Source organism: Strigops habroptila, chromosome 1 (assembly GCF_004027225.2).
Source record: "Strigops habroptila isolate Jane chromosome 1, bStrHab1.2.pri, whole genome shotgun sequence".
Lineage (NCBI taxonomy): Eukaryota > Metazoa > Chordata > Aves > Psittaciformes > Psittacidae > Strigops > Strigops habroptila.
The window spans coordinates 17,814,268-17,827,508 of NC_044277.2; positions in this window are offsets into that span (position 1 = coordinate 17,814,268).

Below are 13,241 nucleotides of genomic sequence, written 5' to 3' on the forward strand. Positions count from 1 at the left end.
AAATACATTGTTTTTCTTCTCTGCAGTGACTATGCAGAGTCCACTCAGTTATCACTGTTCTAGATGAAGCATGAAAATAGGATGCTGTGTTAGGAGAACAAAGAGCTGTTGATGGACACTAGCTGGGAAGCTTAAAGTAACTGAATGATACCTGCTTAAATGAAGCCTGCAGGCTGTCTTGTGGAGATCATTGGTAATAGCAAGAGCAGGAGAATCACTGAAAAGAGTTCAGAAACTTCTTGAATTCTTTAAAACCTCTGACAGTTGCTAATTGTTTGACCACAGTTGACGCGAACATGCTACCACAGATCCCTTGCCTTCTCTTTTGAGGAAAAGCCCATGGTTTTGCACATGTACCTTCTCACATTTTTCTAGATCACTTATCATGTCTTCTGGTGCACGGAAGTGCAGTATTAGCATCATTGTTGGAACAATGATAAGGGTTTTATTGCTATAAGTTGAATTTGCAGTATAGTCTGTATCATATTAATTTTTAATATAATGGAAAGTGATCCACTGGCAGAGAAATGGAAATACTGAAATAAATGCACTGTGGTGGCTTTCATTTTCTTTAGTGATTTCTTACTAGTTTAGTGATGTGGGTGATTTCTCTTTGGGGGAAATGCCAGGGATAGCAGAGGACTTTCCCATAAGACACTGGGTTACAGTGTGTAGGTGTATGGAAGATGATGTATGATTAACACAAGAATTGTTGCACAGTTTTGGTATGCCTCCAGGAATCTATGTATTTGTAAAATCTATGCCAGAGAATTTGTCTCTAGGCCAGAGGAAGACAACAACTTCATTACCTAAATGTAGTGTTTATTTGAGAAAATTCATATATATTTATGATTTTCAAAAACTGTCTTGTATAAATGACCTCAGCTTCTGGTTGGAGCCTTTCATTGTGTTACCAAACATTTTCTTACTTTTTCTTTTTTTTTTTTTTCTTTACCCTCAAGTTCATCATATTTTAAGCACACGGCAGTGGTAGTTAAATGGAGAATGCCTCAGGTGCAGGCTTGAAGACAAAATTGCAAGCATCTATGGTTTATTGTTCAATTAACAGGAAAATAGTCAGAGAAGCACCAGGAGCTAATATTGTTTAATTTCCTGTTGTGCGTGACTGCTGAGGGTGAGAAAAATATGATTTACAATAAAGATACTATCATAAAATACATTACAAGGTCATAGTATATACAGAATTATGAATTTAATGTTATTGCTGTATTACATTAGATATTGCCTGATCCAGCAGCAGTGTGATCCAACATCATCCCAACAATTTGCTTATGCACTGTGATAAGAGTTGAGCCCTAAACCCCCAGCGTTCCAAATATAATTGACATCATCTGTTTCACAGGTTCCTGTTGTGCTGTGCTACAAGGATGCTTTGATCTAGATGCAGCTGCTCAGTTAACAGGACACCAGCTGTGTTTTTCTCATGCATCTTCTATCTGCAGTACATTTCAATGAGCATTGCAGCAAGCACAGTGCTGGGATGTGATGTACCAAGTGGATGTATGTGACTCAAGTAATAAAGGACTTTATAGATTGAACTTCCTGTTAAAGCAACAACCGAAACAGTAAAACTCTGTCCAGATTAGGTAGATATAAATGAGATCTTCAGAAGTGCTATTTTGGGATTATTTATGCTAATGTGTGAGGTTCTTTTGGTATTGAAAGAAAAAAGACCCATTTGGACCTGAATAAACAAACAGATAAAAGCATATTAATTTATTTATAATTTTTTTTTTGGACTAGTGTTCTTGGCAACCTTGGGTCAGCCCAGTAGTGGTTGCAGTTAGTTAAGATTGCTACTGAAGCAGTTTCCAGGTTAGTTTTACCAATAGGAATCTAGATTGCATGGTACAAAACTTCCAGGATGCAAACCATTATGAAGGCAGTTGGGAGATTTACCTCTAAGGTAATCCAAACTAAAATTCTTTTAGGGAGTATGTTTTTTGAAGTGCCTGAGTTAACATCTCTATTTGAGTTACGTATCTGTGGTTTTCTCTTTTTACAGTGTAACTGAAATGTAACTGAAAATTCATTTATATTCCCTTTCATTTATATCTACTTTCTGTCTAAAGATATCAAATACTTTTTTACCAATAGCATTGTGAACCCAATGTCTGATCTTGCAGATTTATTAATAGTTGGGGTTTCTTTTCCTGTCTTTATGATGCTTAGTCTTCTTTGAAAAAAATGTTGTCAACAGAGGTGAAATACAGGGGCACACCTCCATGGTTATATTTGGTAAATTTAGGTGTCCAGCCAAGTGAAAATTACTTCTACTTTGAGCTATTGTGGTCATAGTTATGGTCATAGTATTAATGAAAGTGACCTGGGGAATAACATTAATGTCAAATATGTCAAATATGTGCATCAATTCAATGTGGAGCAGTTTCAAAGCTCACAGTTCTCATGAATCTTTACTGGTGTCTGTACAATATAGAGATTCACTAGAGCCAGCTGAATTAATAGATGTGCAACTATGTTCATGTTTCGTGTCTTCTGAAGCGAATGTCTTGGTTACCCCCATTTACTGCAGTCTGGTTTGCCCCATGGAGTGATCTTGGAAAGGACAAAACTGGTTTATTTCCGATTTGTAGCACAGCTGTGCTACAGGAGCTCATGCGATGTGCTTGAACTTCTATTGGGCATTCAGTCCATGGGACCAGACTAGAGCTAATCCTAAGAAAGCTCTCATGCAATATGAACATCAGGTCCTCAGGAGCTCCTGTTACATCATAGACTTAATAATGTAGACACAAAATCAGCTCAGTGCATTATTGCTGGACTGATTCCCAAGGCAAATAAGGCTGCTTGGTGCCACACGTGAAGGAACAAAAGTGGCTGGGAAGAAAACATAAATGCAAAAACCCTTCATCAGACTAACTTGGTCTATTTTAATAAATTCTCTAAAGCCTATAGCTGAAAATCCCGATACCGGTATAACTACTCCTGAAGGTATATAGAGTCTCCTGCAAATGTATATTTAATCTCTGGTGCAGGAGATTTAAAATCCTCCTTGCTGGTCTGCTACAGTGTTTTGTTAACTTGAAAATTATGATCAAGTATAGCTCACTTAGAGCATCTCTGATGGAAATGAGGATAATTTTTGTTATGTTCAACACCCTCTGATGCTAGTCCTCCTGCAGATGATAGATAGGAAGATAACTATCTTGTCATATTTCAATCTAACTTTTTCTACATCTATTCTCAATTTCTTCCACCTCTCCTTATGGGTCCCTGGTTTTTAAGCTGTTGTCATTGCTAACAATCTATTCCAGGTTCTTAGTTTGTCTACATCTTAAAGTTCAGGATCCAAAAGCAGACAGTGTTTTAGCTGATGCATTCTTAATATCGCTGAGACACTGAAGGTTGCTCATGAGGGAAGATGCTTTTCAACTAATTTTGTATTAAATTACGTTGTTTCTTCTAGAATCAAATTCCTTGGCTGGCTTATGAGGACATTATTCCAGACAGTGTCAAAAACACTTCTGAATTTCAGACATAAATGTAGCTCTTTTTATTTCTCCTAACTGACTTTCTACAAAAGCATTTTGGCTCCTGTTCTGTTATCTGGCTAGATCTATAATTTCCAGTGCCACCTTCTTTCCTTCTAGTAAAAGATAGGCATTGTATCTAGCTTCCCTTGTTCCTCCTGGATCTTTATACACTAGAAGATCTGAATCAACAAACGTTGAAACAGAGAGGAAGCAGTAAAAAAGCTGTCTTTTTAAAGTGCTGAACTGTTTCATAGTAATGAGCCACAGTTCTCTATACAGGGATCCTTAGAATGGTGTTTGATTAAAATTTTGCATTCATAGTTGTAAATTCTACTACCTTGGTATTCACTCATAAACCCATATAGCCTGTCGCTTTCACTCAAGTGAAAGTAGAATGACACTGCCATGGGAAAAATCTTTGTCTCATCAATGTCTGTGGGGATTCTGCCACATATGTGAGTGCTTTACTCCCTCTTTTTAATGAAGATACATCCAGCAACTACATTTCTTCTTGCGCCTAAAGCTCCATGTATTTCATTTTCACAGTATCTAGTCTGCAGTCAGCTTTTCCTGCCTTTCAGAAAGAATAATCGGTGAGACAATTTTCTCTCAAGGATGGGACTTTGAGGGGAAGTGTCTTAATTCAGACAGAGTCTCTGGGAAGCACAGCCACTGTTCAAGAGACATCTTCCGCCGGCTTTGATTTTCTTGAAAAGCTAAACTTCTGATGGGGGAAACAAAATCCTAACTCAATGCCTAGATACTTATGGGCTCTTTAGTTCTTCCTCTCTAGCTTGACAGAGTCTTCAAGCTTATAATACTTAAACATTTTGCAAATTAGGCCCTGAGTATCTTGTTTTCCACAGGAGAACATTCAATTTTAATTATTCAGCTGAACATGAAAGAATGTCTAGCTCTAAGCAACCAGATAGTCTGCAGTTCTGATTAGCCACCCAAGCAGAACCATTCTGCAGCTTTGATTACTCATCCAGTTAGGAAGAGTTTCTAGTTCTAATGCAGAAAGATTATATATGCAGTAAAATTAAGGCAAAACCTTGATTTGAAAATGCCAGACATAAAGGCCTACTTCCTCTTCTCAAGAGACCAGATGTGCTTTGGCACATTTGATGCTACATCATGGAGAATTAAATACATTGGCTTTGTTGTAGAGAAAGCTACAGTAGTTTTTGCTGTAGAAGATTAATCTGTTGAGATTGAATTTGTTCTAGGCAACCGCACCATAATTCTAAACATTCTAGAAATGACACTAGAAATTCTAGTTGGCATTCGGTGCTGCTGAGACCCCCATTATGAATGGAAGCGTTCAGTGCTGCCTCCATCAAGGGTCTTCAAAAGTTCAGATTTAGTTAGAGATTTTTGTTTCGAGAACAGGTTGGACTCTGTCTATTGAACATAGGCTTCTACTTTTCTGTGGAAGGATGTGGGATCTGGTCTCTTGAGCTCTATTACTGCTCATGTTTTAGCATGTCAAAAACAAAAATGATGAAAAGAAGGGTAGGTGTTTGAAGCTGCTGGTTCTTTCTGTCTGAAAAATTAGATAAACTCTAGTGCCTTTATAGCCAAGGAATGTGTTCCTCAAAACTCGAAAAGCCAAGGCTTATTTTTTTCTCTATAGAACCTCACGTCAGAAAGAAATTGAAATGTGTCTAGGACTTCTTGTTAGCTCTCCACATTACCAACAGGGCATGCTCCTCTGCCTCTGGGAAGGTGCTGATACAGTTGACAGATTTCATCTCTTCTAATTTTAAATTTATTCAACTTCAGAAATCCTTTGCAATTTCCAGAAGTCAGTCCATCTTCATGAAGTTCTGTTGGGACTGCTTGAACATCTCACCTTCTCCAGCCTGGGATATAGCAGGGAAATGTGTATAACTACTCTAGCCCAGCATAAACATGCAAGTGAGCCCCAGGATGTCCCACCTGAGTCTCCATCAGGAGCAGAGTTCACACCATTAGACTATGTCTTCTTTGGTAGCATAGCCTCTCTGAGAGCCTCCTTGCTGGAAGGCAAGCCCCATAGTCTGATGGCACTTAAGAGCCTCTGCTGCTTAGCTTCATACACTGGAGCAAACTCGTCACCTGAAGATGACTGTAAATGACCACAACTGGGAAAAGTTCAAGTACCTTGAGAGGAGGGGATAGGCAAGAAAGATGAACTAAATGAATTTCATACATAGTATGTAAGACTTAATATAGCTTTATTGTATCATCAGGGCTTGCAGTACCGGAAGATGACTGTTTCAAGTGAGTGATATGCTCTTTATGTTCATCATCTTTCTTTTTCATTCTATTTAAAACCAAAATACTTACTTAGCAAAGCACTAACTTTAACTTACAGGACCAAGCAACTCACAGATCTTTATCCACAACAGCTTTCAGTGAGCACTGAAACTGCCACATAGCATCAGATCTGAAATAAAACACCTTTTTCTCAATGTAAGCATGTGGTGTAACTAGCATCCAAAGTGTAGCGTGAAGCAAACAATATCCCCTTCCTCAGTACTGTCACAAAAGACATTAAGTTCTGCAAGTACTTAATGGATTTCTTCACTTGTGTAGTCTTTATTTTATTACTCACTGGGAGTTTTTCTCTGGAAATGAGTAATGCTTTTAAGTCCTGAGACTAAATCCACCTCCTACCAGTTCTAATGCTCACTCCCTAGCTACATCCTACATCCATTTAGTTGTCTGGGAGAATTCACCACTGCTCTGCACTTGAAGGCAAGTACAGGATCTGACATGGTAGATGGTACGAACAACTCTAAATTTTCAGTTTATCTTGATACTTCACATTTTTGAGACACTAAAATGTGTTACTTGAAGAAAGCAATTTCTGAACTATGCAGATGTTTTACTCAGAGTGCATCTGCTGTTTATCTGTTGTGAACGAGCCTGCAACAGAAACAGCCTGTGTATAATCAAGAATGCTCCTGGACTCATGCTGAGCTATTAAAGAAGTGGTGGCAGCTGAATGGAGGGAAAGAGCGCTGGAAGTGGTGCATCTTGTGACAGACTCTGGTATCTTTAAGGCCTTGGGGAGCTAGGTCCAGAGAATCTTGCTTCCTCAAACTAAGTATGTTCTTGATATAAAATTCCGATTTAAAATATTTCTTATCAAGCTTTATCCTCTGATTTTATGTGGCATTATTAAAGGAGACATAGTGCAATGCAAGCTTCTTGTTTCCCTTGCTCCAGCCCCTTGCACTTCTGAAACTACTCATCCTGAAGGGCAAATGCGATGCTACACAAACCTTTCACTGTTTCTTTCATTTCTATTACTAGCTGACTCAACTGTAGGAATAATTGCTCTATGCAAAAGTAAGTAATACTCTATTTATCAACCAACTTCTGAAACTCAGAAAATCTCAGATCAGTTTTTGATATATTTCTATTGATTGATAGAATTGATGGTAAAGATGTAGAAGCAGGAGGTGGTTTTGCCTTACGTTTCCATTCCTGACCAGTAAACACGACTCTCGTTTTCAACTAATTTCAATTAATTTTCAATTAATTTTCTCAAATGAAGGACTGTGAAAATGACATTCTGAAGGTGGTAGCAATGATGGATGTGATTGGTACAGCTCCTAGTCATGCTGCCAGGGAATGATTCATGTGACATTCTCCATGTCACAAAAATTAGGTTGTAAATCCCTTAGTCATTCTATAAAAGATGACACAGTAACACACTGCTTTGAACTTTACAGTGGTTTATAGTTTAATTAGAGAGAACACTGACTGCAATTCTTGTTTCTCTTTTACAGACTTGCTACCTTGGGAAAATAAGCAGCAGCAGTAGCTGTGCCAATGATCAGCACTTCTATTACTCCTTTCCCAAAAGAGCTTTGCAGATTTTAAATACTCAAACCTCATAAAGATACAGTCCCTGTCAATGCAAAACACCTGTAGATTAGCCATACACTTTGTAATTCATACCCTAGCATGTTCCAGCCACATTACTGGGGAAAAAACAACTGAAGAACTCCAGAAAATATGAGAAATAGAAACCAGGACATAAATAAATACTCTGCACAGCCTCTTTAAGTGTTGGAAACTTTCCTGAAAATGAATGTACATACTGGGAGACATTTTCTGCTGGACATAATCCAAAGGCACTAAGGAGACTGAAAACTTTAACTGCAAGAATAATCTGTGTGCGAATACAACTGCCCCATCTGACGCCAGGAAAATCCTCTGAGCAGTTGATTTCTGTAGTATCACAGCACAGACAGGGCTTCCCCCACTCCGGAGACCTGTGGCGGTGCCTCGGAGGAGGACCCTGCCCTGTAGCATGGGACAGAGTGACACAGGCAGTCAGGCCACTGCAGCCCTCTTGGTGCCAGCAGCTCCAGTTTGGGATCGAGGGTGGATGCAGAAGCTGCCTGTGTGTCTAGTTATAAATGTGTTGTGTGCCTTCATCACCTGCACAGCCTCATCCTTGCTTTGCCCGTGCTATGGTAGTAAGTGCAATCAAGACCAGGAGCAGCTTGAGTTAGGGGATAATAAATGGCCTAGAGCAAAAGGGAAAAGGTGCATTAGACACCATCCTTGGCTGGGGGGAAGAATAAAAATTAAAATCCTTCTGACAACAGACTAAAAGAAAACATCTTCACTCAGAAGTCTGAAGACTGAATCCCTGCTGCAGAACTCAGAGATTACCTGTTGTTCATTTCTCTCATGGATGTCAATGTACGTGGATTAAACACACTGCTAATAAACATAGGGTTTAGTGGTTAGCCTTAGAAGATATACATTATAAATCTGCATTTAGCAACATTGCTGGTGCAGCTCTCCCACATATCTAGTCTTTTCACTTGGGTTTACAGAGGGATATGACTCCAAAGAATGTCTTTTGAGTACTGAAGTAGAAGGAATTAAAAAACTAATTTCCCATTTGAGATATTTTTCTATTCAGTCTTTTACTCCCCACTGTGTATCTAATTCATTCATGTTGATTTGCTGCTTCTGTCAGTCTTAGAGATTAGATTTCTGAAAACTGACAGAAGTCCAGCTTGTTTGCTAAAACTGTGACCAAAAAGATCTGACTTCTGACAGCTTTCATTAAGTGGAGAGAATTCATTCCAGTGACTTCTCTTAGTGTGATAATTGTCCCCAGAAAAAGACTAGTGTTTAGAACTAAGATCCCACCAGGCTTGAAAAGTCTATGATGTCTTGCTACTGGAGTAAGAGCAGAAAATAGCTCCCTATTCCAGATTTCATCTTACGTTTTATCAAAAGACAGAGTTTATCTATTGTTTGCTTTAGGCATCTGATGAGTGGTGCTACCATTTCCAGTAGCATCACAACTCCTCTTTTATCCAGAGGAGTACTCATGGCAGCTGGCATGGGGGAACAGAAAGAAAGGGGACACATTCTGACATAGGCACTGTCTCCATGTAGGTGGTGGTGATGCCCTCCCTGCAGTGAGGAGTCACAGCCTTGGGAGCTGATGTGCGTGGTCAGGGTGGAGTTGTGCTGTGGGTTCCTTGGCAGAAAATAGGACACCAGTAGTAGGCTTTTTGTGCCAGAGGCAGGAACTGGAGTTGTGAGCTTGACCTATGGGGTGCAAAGGGAAGGGGATTCATCTCACAGAGGTGAGAGTGTATATATACACTCTCTTATTTAAGTAGAAAGTTTCTTATTTAAAAAGAAAATTCTAATTCATTAGCCAATACTGCTCTGCAGAGCTTTTAAGCACAAGAGGTCGCCAAGCATATGTTCGTGTTTGATGAATTTGTTGGTAGGAAGAATTTTGATAGCACTTCGGCACAAACTTGGAATCTTTGAGAAAGGCACTTACAAAACTGTAGTTAGTTATTGGGACAATTAGGTGGCATTTCCGCCTTCTATAGTGTTTTTTTTAACCATGTTCAGTTGGTCTTCTTCCTTTGTATTGTACTGCTTGTTTCTCTTGTCCTTTTATTAGCTTCTGATGAACAGCACAATTTACAAACAATATTAAAACACTTGTTTTATGCAAAATGTAATTCCATATATAGCATTTTCCTCTTCTTTATAATAGCAGAATGACATTTTTTAGGGAAAAGTAGTATGCTTTATTAGTCCAACTATTATCATTCAAGAAAACAGACAATCTTTCTAGTACACAATTCCAATTTCAGATTTGTATGCGAAGGACCAGACTACAGGCAGAGAGCAACTGCTATGAGTTTAACTTCATTATGGAGATTGGGTAGAAAGGCGAATTACTACCTTTGAACAAGAGGAGACACAAATAGAAGACAGGAAAGTTATTTATTTCCCATGAGGTAGAGTGGCTATGCCTGTTTAACACTCAAACTAGACCACCATCTGCTTGCTAGCTTCAGACTCAACAGGCACTGCATGGTCTGTGTCCAAACTGTGTAAACTCTCCTACCCTTGTACAGAGGGTGGCAACACCCAAAGTCCTTACTGGGAATATTGCCAGGCCAGGCTGACTCCTGCCCTTTCCCTGCAAACATGCTACTTGCCATGGAGCTAGGCATGCTCCGGGGACAGTACAATTGCATAAGAGTATCAATGGCAGCACAACAGCACCCATGCTGAGCTGCTGCTTATCCACTGCTATTCACTACATGCAATTATCACCTGCAGAACAATTTTCCTTAACACCAAAATATTTCATTTGAGAAATCAAAATAAGAAGTACCCTTTTAACTTCAGTCTGACACTCCAGAATGTCAGATCACTAGGGAAATTATACTGGAGTTTGTAATTTAGAAAAATGCAATATTACTATCTGAGTTCACTCCATGGTCCCTTACGGTTTTTAGTACAACGGACATGATTGATAGTCTATGATGTTAAGCATCTTGTTGCATCCTATTTTAGTTTAACAGCAACAGCTTTTGAAGTTTCTTTGATGTGCCGCTAGATATTACCTCTAAAAACTAGTCTAACCCATTCTTACTGCAGTAGAGACGTTGCCATTTGCCTCTTCCACATGTCCATTGTGCCCTCCTGCAATGCTGCTCACTCTTTTAGTTGTTGTTCTGCATAAACAGGGTAGGCTCCAGTATTACCTGTAAAAATGTCATGTTTACATTATAAAGAGTCAATTTTTGAAGACGCTTCCACACATGAGAGCCATCTTTTCCCATTTCATTTCTAAGCATGCGTTTTATGTGCTGAATAGCTCACTGACCCTTTGTAATTTCTGCTTGAATACAGTATAGTTGCCTTTCAAGAAATTATAAATCTTTCCATAATTTCCTCCCAAATATGCTTTGCTGTATTTCAAATATAAATCAGTGGCATCTGGATTTGGATCCGAAATGTGTGTAGAGCAGAAATACCTTGCTGTCTGGTGGAATACCATGCACTCAGGGTACAGATCTGTCAGCACAGATGCAGCTTTGCTTTCCCTTAATTTTTCCCCATTGAGATCAAGCACTGAAAGAGACTTCAAATGGCAACTTAAACCTGAGGGCTCTCTGGGCAGGGGAAGACTGAGTTCTGCACAGAAGAGGAACACTCCATCACGCAGGTTTAATCTGTGTAGGTTAGTGCTGTCCTAGTAGCATTTCTGTAGACTGTCTTAAATCGGAGTATTGCTTTTGGAAACAACATCTGATGGTGAGTATAAGTACAGGTATTTCAGGAGGGAGACTCAGCAAGGTGTAGGCTAAGACTTCGGCCCCATGTGGCTGCGAAGGATCCCTGGGGCCCTGTCTGGGGCCAGTGCCCTGCCCCACACCACTGAGCACTTCCTGCCCATCAGCAGCCCAGCACCCTCAGCTGAGACCAGGACATGCTGGCATGTCTGTGCTGTCACCAGGAGGTGACCACCATGGAGAAGTTAGTTTGAAGCATCAACAGGTATTGGTGGCTTTGATAGATCGGTGGTCAAAGGGGAATAGCCTCCAAAGTCCATTTATTTAATTATCCTACTAATTTTACATTATCTGATGTTAAATTTTGTAAGTAATAACTGAATTTTCAAAAGGATTACTTTCTACAGGGCTTTGGTCTCCTTCTAGTTCAGTGCAACAGAAATTAGCTACTGATATGACCACTTACTGCAATTTCAGATTTAATCAAATTTTGCTATGAATTATTAACCTCTAACTTAACTGGATGCCTACCTAGAAATTGTCTTCCTCTCATGAAGAAAGAAGATATGGTTTCACATCAGGTCAATAAAACCAGTTTAAATTTTGAATGTAGGTGGTTTATAGCCCCACCCCACCCCTCCAAATAAACTACAAATGAAAAAGTTGTTTTTCTTGTCTTTATTACACTTCATAACAGAATTTGCTCAAACTCTTCCTTTATGACTGTAACTAATCATTCTCTGATCATTCTGGTGTCTGTTTGCCTGGTAAGTTATTAAATCCTTGTTAACAGCTATCATTATTAGAGAAGCATGTCATAAATGTAAAGATTTTGATGCTGTCTGTCTTATACAGGAGAAATTGTTACGTTTCCACCAGAAGTGTGACTGTGTCTTTATCTTCTGTATCTTCTCTTTATGTCTAATGTCATTGTGATATTTTGACAGTTTACGCCTAAGAGAAAAAAAAAAAAAAAAGGAATATTGCATTTCTTTTATATTGAAAGTCTAAATGAGTTGATTTTTCTACTGAATAACTAATGGTGTGTCTGGAAATTAAATCTACTCTCGCTCTTTTCCTCTGGTCTTCTCACAGGATTGAGAAGGATTTGTTCTCCATTTCCCAATCAAAAAAAATCTCAAAATCCTTGGGTTTTACCTTGGTAGTTACATGTCCACAGGCATCCAGTAATAATGCAGTAGACTTATTTGAGAGGAAGATATGGTTGCATATTAAGCTGTAGTAGATATACACATATATATGTATGTGTGTATAAATATATGTACATGTATGTATGAATACAACCAAGAATAATAATCTAAATGAACTCTTTTTGATTCCTTAATATTAAAAAAGAGATATCTTACATTCGTATTTATATATTTGAATTTTAAGCGTTTAGTTCCTGAAATAACACCAATGCAAGAGTTGCCATATTTGGTCAGCGCTGTTATTTGAGAAACTCATACTAACACTTTTCTTCAGATCGGACTCATCACATGAATAATACTTGCATATGGCCAGCAGGTAGTTTCTGTAAGCACATCCCTTTTCTATCCCTTTTTATAAAGCTGTCATGTTTATTTGTTTTGGGTTTGTTGTTTAGTTATTTTTTGTTTGTTGGTTGGTTTTTAATATCTTAAAAGAATTATTATTATTTATTCTTTCTGCAAAGTTCTATTGCTCTACTTCATATGCTTTTATTAAGTCATGACAAAATCCAGCTGGCTAGCTGTCATCGGCCTGTTAAGATCTATCTGATTATCCCTCAGGAGATTTATCTAGCCATTATAAAACATTGCAAGCGAGGATTCAATTTCTTGTTCTTTCTTGGATGCTAGCTTTAAACTGAGAACTCAAAACCCCCACCATGTTCATGCAAATATGTGCAACGATTGCAGATTTGAAAAGAGATCATTTGACAAATGCAAATAATTCCCAGTAGCAGCACTTTCTATTTTGGAAGATTTGGCAGCAACACCACTGGTCTGAGAGCATTCAGTGCTTGTGCTTTTAGCCTCACATGTGTGAGGTAGTGTAATAGTGTGCAAGTGGTAATAGCTTCAGCACCATGAACCTCAGCAGCCACAGTCTGGCAGGAGTGTGTGTGCCCTCAGTCCTGTATCCTTCACCATGGCACACCGGCAAGTAG